Source organism: Delphinus delphis, chromosome 9 (genome assembly GCF_949987515.2).
Source record: "Delphinus delphis chromosome 9, mDelDel1.2, whole genome shotgun sequence".
In the NCBI taxonomy this organism is placed as follows: Eukaryota; Metazoa; Chordata; class Mammalia; order Artiodactyla; family Delphinidae; genus Delphinus; species Delphinus delphis.
The window spans coordinates 66,274,121-66,281,006 of NC_082691.1; positions in this window are offsets into that span (position 1 = coordinate 66,274,121).

The window sequence follows — 6,886 nt, forward strand, 5'->3', positions numbered from 1 at the left end:
GCTGATTGTTGTTTTTGTTCATTATTGGGTGGGAAATGTGGAGACTATACCATTTAACGAACATTTTCTGAGAGCCTAACGGGTGCAAGGTTCTGAGACAGGCCTTGAGAACATCAACAAGGTAAGTGAAATAAGGCTGGAGCTTACAGTTGAGAAACTCATAAGATAGTATTGGCACTGTCAATTTTCAAAGCCACATTTTCTCTTTATCTTTCCTCAAGGTTGAGATAGGACATAGAAATAATTGTGGGATGTGTTTTCAAACTAAGGAACAAAAGGAAAGTTGAAGTTATGTCAGGGAAAATCATACTCTAAAAATGACAGAACAAGTGAGAATTTGTATCTTTTTCACCAATTAGGAGCATATGATGGAAATTTGACAGTATCACAGATAGTGCATAACCCCACATCCTAGTGTGTCAGAAAATCTTGTGAACACTATTTTCAAAATATATCCAGGATCCAGCCACTTCTCACTATCACCACTGCCACTTGTCTGGCTCAAGCCACCACAAGCTTTTGTCTGGATTATAACTGTAGCCTCCTAAATGAACCCCATATGTTTCCAATCTTGCCCTCTTTACTCTCAAAACTCAGTGGCCAGCATGATCCTGCTAAAAAGTCAGATAATGTCAGTTCTCTGTGAAAAACACTTCAATGGCTTCCTTTCTTACGTATGAGGTCCTTTAGGACCTAGCCTACTGCCATCTCTTTGGGCTCATCTCCCACTGCTCTCCTCCTTGGTCTCCTCCAGACACGCTGGCCTCCTAGATATTCGTCAGCTATGCCAAGCACTGTTTCACCTCATGACCAATGCAATTTGGGACCTCCCCTGCCTGGCATGCTCCCCCACCCCCAGCACCCACCCTGGCCTTAAGCCCACAGAACTAGCTCCTCCACTTCTCAGGAATTAATCCAAATGTCACTTCTCACTGAGGCCTTTCTTGGCCACTCAATTTAAAATTCCGTTCCTTTCTCAGATTTCCTATACCCTTTCTCTGCTTTATTTTTTTTTTCCTTAGCACTTAACATTATATAATTTATTACATATTTTACTGATTTCTTTTTTTTAAAACATCTTTATTGGAGTATAATTGCTTTACTATAGTGTGTTAGTTTCTGCTTTATAACAAAGTGGTTCAGCTATACATATACAACTATCCCCGTATCTCCTCCCTCTTGTGTCTCCCTTCCACAATCCCTAACCCACCCTTCTAGGTGGTCACAAAGCACCGAGCTGATCTCCCTGTGCTATGCGGCTACTTCCCACTAGCTGACTATTTTACATTTGGTAGTGTATATATGTCCATACCACTCTCTCACTTCGTCCCAGCTTACCCTTGCCCCTCCCCATGTCCTCAAGTCCATTCTCTATGACTGCGTCATTCTTCCTGTCCTGACCCTAGGTACTTCATAGGTCCATCCACCTCACTATAAATAACTCAGTTTCGTTTCTTTTTATGGCTGAGTAATATTCCATTACATATATGTGCAACATCTTCTTTATCCATTCACCTGTCAATGGACACTTAGGTTGCTTCCATGTTCTGGCTATTGTAAACAGAGCTGCAATGAACATTGTGGTACATGACTCTTTCTGAATTATGGTTTTCTCAGGGTATATGCCCAGTAGTGGGATTGCTGGTCATATGGTACTTCAATTTTTACTTTTTTAAGGAAGCCTCATTCTGTTCTCCATAGTGGCTGTATCAATATACATTTGCACCAACAGTGCAAGAGGGTTCCCTTATCTCCACACCCTCTCCACCTTTTTTTGTTTGTAGATTTTTTCATGATGGCCATTCTGACTGGTATAAGTTGATTCCTTATTGTAATTTTGATTTGCATTTCTCTAATGATTAGTGATGTTGAGCATCCTTTCATGTGTTTGTTGGCAATCTGTATATCTTCTTTGGAGAAATGTCTATTTAGGTGTTCTGCCCATTTTTGGATTGGGTTGTTTGTTCTTTTGATATTGAGCTGCATGAGCTGCTTGTAAATTTTGGAAATTAATCCTTAGTCATTTGCTTCATTTGCAAATATTTTCTCCCATTCTGAGGGTTGCCTTTTCAACTTGTTTATGTTTTCCTTTGCTATGCAAAAGCTTTTAAGTTTCATTGGGTCCCATTGTTTATTTTTGTTTTTATTTCCATTTCTCTAGGAGGTATTTCAAAAAGGATCTTCCTGTGATTTTTGTCATAGAGTGTTCTGCCTATGCTTTCCTCTAAGAGTTTTATAGTGTCTGGGCTTAAATTTAGGTCTTTAATCCATTTTGAGTTTATTTCTGTGTATGGTGTTAGGGAGTGGTCTAATTTCATTCTTTAAAATGTAGCTGTCCAGTTTTCCCTGCACCACTTATTGAAGAGGCTGTCTTTTCTCCACTGTATATTCTTGCCTCCTTTATCAAAAATAAGGTGACCATATGTACGCGGGTTAATCTCTGGGCTTTCTATCTTGTTCCATTGATCTATATTTCTGTTTTTGTGCCAGTACTATACTGCCTTGATTACTGTAGCTTTGTAGTATAGTCTGAAGTCCAGGAGCCTGATTCCTCCAGCTCCATTTTTCTTTCTCAAGATTGCTTTGGCTATTTGGGGTCTTTTGTGTTTCCATACAAATTGTGAATTTTTTTGTTCCAGTTCTGTGATAAATGCCATTGGTAGTTTGATAGGGATTGCATTGAATCTCTAGATTGCTTTGGGTAGTATAGTCATTTTCACAATGTTGATTCTCCAATCCAAGAACATGGTATATCTCTCCATCTGTTTGTATCATCTTTGATTTCTTTCATCAGTGTCTTATAGTTTTCTGCATACAGGTCTTTTGTCTCCTTAGGTAGGTTTATTCCTAGGAATTTTATTCTTTTTGTTGCAGTGGTCAACGGGAGTGTTTTCTTAATTTCTCTTTCAGATTTTTCATCATAGTGTATAGGAATGCAAGAGATTTCTGTGCATTAATTTTGTATCCTGCAACTTTACCAGATTCATTGATTAGCTCTAGTAGTTTTCTGGTGGTATCTTTAGGATTCTCTGTATATAGTATCATGTCTTCTGCAAACAGTGACAGCTTTACTTCTTCTTTTCCGATTTGGATTCCTTTTATTTCTTTCTCTTCTCTGATTGCCGTGGCTAGGACTTCCAAAACTATGTTGAAAAATAGTGATGACCGTGGACAACCTTGTCTTGTTCCTGATCTTGGAGAAAATGGTTTCAGTTTTTCACCATTGAGAATGATGTTGACTGTGGGTTTGTCATATACAGCCTTTATTATGTTGAAGTAAGTTCCCTCTATGCCTACTTTCTGGAGGATTTTTATCATAAATAGGTGTTAAATTTTGTCAAAAACTTTTTCTGCATCTATTGAGATGATCATATGGTTTTTCTCCTTCAATTTGTTAATATGGTGTATCACATTGATTAATTTGCGTATATTGAAGAATCCTTGCATTCCTGGGATAAATCCCACTTGATCGTGGTATATGATCCTTTTAATGTACTGTTGGATTCTGTTTGCTAGTATTTTGTTGAGGATTTTTGCATCTATGTTTATCAGTGATATTGGCCTTTAGTTTTCTTTGTGACATCTTTGACTGGTTTTGGTTAACAGGGTGACGGTAGCCTCGTAGAATGAGATTGGGAGTGTTCCTCCCTCTGCTATATTTTGGAAGAGTTTGAGAAAGATAGGCGTTAGCTCTTCTCTAAATATTTCATAGAATTCGCCTGTGAAGCCATTTGGTCCTGGGCTTTTGTTTTTTGGAAGATTTTTAATCACAGTCTCAATTTCAGTGCTTGTGATTGGTCTGTTTATATTTTCTATTTCTTCCTGGTTCAGTCTCGGAAGGTTGTGCTTTTCTAAGAATTTGTCCATTTCTTCAGGGTTGTCCATTTTATTGGCATGTAGTTGCTTGTAGTAAACTCTCATGATCCTTTGTATTTCTGCAGTGTCAGTTGTTACTTCTTTTTCATTTCTAATTCTATTGATTTGAGTCTTCTCCCTTTTTTTCTTGATAAGCCTGGCTAATGGTTTACCAATTTTGTTTATCTTCTTAAAGAACCAGATTTTAATTTTATTGATCTTTGCTATTGTTTTCTTTGTTTCTATTTCATTTATTTCTGATCTGATGTTTATGATTTCTTTCCTTCTGCTAACTTTGGGATTTTTTTTTTGTCCTTCTTTCTCTAATTGCTTTAGCTGTAAGGTTAGGTTGTTTGAGATGTTTCTTGTTTCTTGAGGTAGAATTGTATTGTTATAAACTTCCCTCTTAGAACTGCTTTTGCTGCATCCCATCAGTTTTAGGTCGTCATATTTTCATTGTCATTTGTTCCTAGGTATTTTTTGATTTCCTCTTTTATTTCTTCAGTGATCTCTTGGTTATTAAGTAGTGTATTGTTTAGCCTCCATGTGTTTGTATTTTTTACAGATTTTTTCCTGTAATTGATATCTAGTCTTATAGAGCTGCGGTCGGAAAAGATACTTGATACAATTTCAATTTCACATGTCTTAAATTTACCAAGGCTTGATTTGTGACCCAAGATATGATCTCTCCTGGAGAATATTCCGTGCACACTTGAGAAGAAACTGTATTCTGTTGTTTTTGGATGGAATGTCCTATAAATATCAATTAAGTGCATATTGTTTAATGTTATCATTTAAAGCTTGGTTCCTTATTTATTTTCATTTTGGATGATCTGTCCATTGGTGAAAGTGGGGTGTCAAGGTCCCCTACTATGTTTGTGTTACTGTTGATTTCCCCTTTTATGGATGTTAGCATTTGCCTTATGTATTGAGGTGCTCCTATGTTGGGTGCATAAATATTTACAATTGTTATGTCTTCTTCTTGGATTGATCCCTTGATCATTATGTAGTGTCCTTCTTTGTCTCTTGTAATAGTCTTTATTTTAAAGTCTATTTTGTCTGATAGGAGAATTGCTACTCCAGCTTTCTTTTGATTTCTAGTTGCATGGAATACCTTTTTCCATCCCCTCACTTTCAGTCTGTATTTGTCCCTAGGTCTCTTGTGGACAGCATACATACAGGTCTTGTTTTTGGATCCATTCAGCCAGTCTATGTCTTCTGGTTGGAGCATTTAATCCATTTACATTTAAGGTAATTATCGATATGTATATTCCTATTACCATTTTCCTAATTGTTTTGGGTTTGTTATTGTAGGTCTTTTCCTTCTCTTGTGTTTCCTGACTAGAGAAGTTCCTTTAGCATTTGTTGTAAAGCTGGTTTGGTGGTGCTGAATTCTCTTAGCTTTTGCTTGTCTGTAAAGGTTTTAACTTCTCTGTTGAATCTGAATGACATCTTTGCTGGGTAATCTTGGTTGTAGGTTTTTCCCTTTCATCACTTTAAATATGTTCTGCCACTCCCTTCTGGCTTGCAGGTTCTGCTGAAAGATCAGCTGTTAATCTTATGGGGAATGCCTTGTATGTTATTTGTTGTTTTTCCCTTGCTGCTTTTAATATTTTCTTTGTTTTTAATTTTTGATAGTTTGATTAGTATGTCTTGGTGTGTGTCTCCTTGGATTTATCCTGTATGGGACTCTCTGCACTTTCTGGACTTGATTGACTATTTCCTTTCCCATATTAGGGACGTTTTCAACTATAATCTCTTCAAATATTTTCTCAGTCCCTTTCTTTTTGTCTTCTTTTTCTGGGATCCCTATAATTTGAATGTTGGTGCATTTAATGTTGTTCTAGAGGTCTCTTAAGACTGTCCTCAATTCTTTTCATTTTTTTTTCCTTTATTCTTCTCTGCAGTAGTTGTTTCCACTATTTTATCTTCCAGGTCACTTATCCGTTCTTCTGCCTCAGTTATTCTGCAGTTGATTCCTTCTAGAGAATTTTAAATTTCATTTATTGTGTTGTTCATTTTTAATCACAGTCTCAATTTCAGTGCTTGTGATTGGTCTGTTTATATTTTCTATTTCCTCCTGGTTCAGTCTCGGAAGGTTGTGCTTTTCTAAGAATTTGTCCATTTCTTCCAGGCTGTCCATTTTATTGGCATGTAGTTGCTTGTAGTAATCTCTCATGATCCTTGTTTGTTTGCTCTTTAGCTCTTCTAGGTCCTTGTTAAACGTTTCTTGTATTTTCTCCATTCTATTTCCAAGATTTTGGATCATCTTTACTATCATTATTCTGAATTATTTTTCAGGTACACTGCCTATTTCCTCTTCATTTGTTTGGTCTGGTGGGTTTTTACCTTGCTCCTTCATCTGCTGTGTGTTTCTCTGTCTTCTCATTTTGCTTAACTTACTGTGTCTGGCCTCTCCTTTTTGCAGGCTGCAGGTTCGTAGTTCCTGTTGTTTTTAGTTTCTGCCCCCAGTGGCTAAAGTTGGTTCAGTAGGTTGTGTAGGCTTCCCGGTGGAGGGGACTGGTGTATGTGTTCTGGTGGATGAGGCCAGATCTTGTCTTTCTGGTGGGCAGGACTGCATCTGGTGGTGTGTTTGGGGGTGTCTGTGACCTTATTATGATTTTAGGCAGCCTCTCTGCTAATGGGCTGGGTTGTGTTCCTGTCTTGGTAGTTGTTTGCCATAAGGTGTCCAGCACTGCAGCTTGCTGGTCATTGAGTGGAGCTGGGTCTTAGCATTGAAATGGAGATCTCTGGGAGAGGTTTCACCTTTTGATATTACGTGTAGCCGGGAGGTCTGTGGTGGACCAGTGTCCTGAACTCGGCTCTCCCACCTCAGAGGCACAGGCCTCACACCCAGCTGGAGCACCAAGACCCTATCAATCACACGGCTTGCTCTGTAGAAGCCAAAACTCTATACAGACAGATTGAGTGAACATGTTGGAAATATCCAGTCGGGTCTTCTCGCTTGCATATCCACATAAGGAAGATGAAGGATAAATAAAAGGAAGATCATTTAAAATCCAATAAAGCA